General features: G+C 39.4%; 1 protein-coding gene across 1 annotated transcript in view; it reads right to left on the reverse strand.

The window, feature by feature from the left end:
• DNAJC16 (DnaJ (Hsp40) homolog, subfamily C, member 16) overlaps nt 1-1,815 on the reverse strand; it is a 57,644-nt gene that overhangs the window by 19,249 nt on the left and 36,580 nt on the right. The gene's annotated exons all lie outside the window — the stretch shown is intronic.

Here is a 1,815-nt window from a genome sequence, read left to right on the forward strand (position 1 = left end):
GCCTGTCAATAAATAATTTTAAAAGGTGGGTACTATAAAAATAGTGAAAAGACATGCCAAAGAATGGGTGGAGGTATCTGCCACACATATAAACAAAATTCCAGGAGAAAAAAACAGGAAAAAAAGGTGAGAAGATATAAATAATCCTTACAATTCAATAACAAAAAGGCAGATAACCCAATAGAAAAAAATGGGTAAACAGATAAGTATGTCACAAAGAGGAAACCCAAAGGCTCACATACAAATTAGAAGATACCCAGGTTCCTTGTACTTAGAATGAATCTTTTACTCATGCATGATTTTGTAATATCATTCATTGGTCATCTGGAAAATACTGCTCCACTGATCTTCCAACATTGATATAGTTCATTATACTTACAAAAAAATCACATCACATCGATGAACTAATCTCATCAGAAAGTTCTGAGAAGCTGTCAAGCTCATGATGGCCAATACAGATTTTTCCAAATTCTAACTTTCTTGGAAAGTTGAATTTTATCATTGGCAACAAACACCATCGGTTGTTTTTCTCAAAGTGCCAGCCTCACTTCATTCATTTTTGAGAAAATGTCTTACCAAATTCCCAAGTTAAATGACCATAGTTGTCCATCAGTTATTTTCTCAGGTAAAATTGATATTCCATTGAAAAAAGTGGCTAGTTCCAACTCCCGAGGTAAGCACTTGTCCTTGGGACACCCTTTGGACTGTGGCATGCAGCCGAAGGGCTTTATGCACACTTGCCATCACATCACAGAATATTAAAAATACCAAAAAGATATGTTACTCAAGGGTTAAGGTTTAATAAAATAAATACTTCTTACTGCTGCATCAAGGAGATGAACTGAAATCAGTGTTCTTTCTGTTTTTGCTGCGAGGGCCCGCGGGGGAAGCGCGCAGCGCAGACTGGCCCCGTGTGCCCTGCCTGGATCCCTGCACAGGCGCTGGCGCTTTACCCACCGTTTCTTTAGTACCAGCAGCACAAATGTCAACACAGTGAAAAAGGCAAATTACGTCTTGGTGTTATTATTATAAAGATAGTTTCGATCTCACAGACTCCCTCTTGAAGGGTTTTTGGGACCCTGCAACCCTGGACGTCAGTGAACCACAACCTGAAAACTGCTGTCCTGGAGAACCCTGGGCTCAAGGACAGTCAGCTGCATAAGATGTTCACGGCCACACTGTTCCCCAAAGCCCCCAAATGTCTATTGACCAGAGACTCAATAGATTACAACGTGGCCATAAATACCGTATAGCAACAAAAACAAATTACCTAGAGCAGCAGGAAACAACTGATAATACTAGTGTTACACTGAGCCACTTGCTGGTGGGAAAATTTGCTTTATGTTAAGTGTGCATTTTTATATCTCTAAAGAGCAGATTGGTAAAGCAGGCATCGTACCAGTAGTCTTGTAAATATATCTGATATACAGTTTTCCCCAGGGCATATATTAATAAGTACAATTCTCAAGAGTATAAACTGTTACTAAAAAGCAATTTGGGGAATCCTCATCCATTAACCTGGGATTGAGATTATCTTCTCTCTTCTATTCTGCCACTGGCATTTGTTTTCTTCCTGACTCTCTGCACCTTCTCAGTTTCCATCAGGGACCCTCTTGTTTTATTTGCTGGTTGTTGTCCAGAATTTTGTCCTTGATAGCCTTTTCTCCTTGTTTTACATATAGTGGTCCCTCTTAAATCACAGGGAATATGTTCCAAGACCCCCAGTGGATGCCTGAAACTGCAGGTAGTACCAAACCCTATATAGCATGTTTTCTCCTATACGTACATACCTATTTTAAAGTTTAATTCATCAAT

This window comes from Propithecus coquereli, unplaced genomic scaffold, assembly GCF_000956105.1.
Source record: "Propithecus coquereli isolate 6110/MARCELLA unplaced genomic scaffold, Pcoq_1.0 Scaffold77, whole genome shotgun sequence".
Classification (NCBI taxonomy): Eukaryota; Metazoa; Chordata; class Mammalia; order Primates; family Indriidae; genus Propithecus; species Propithecus coquereli.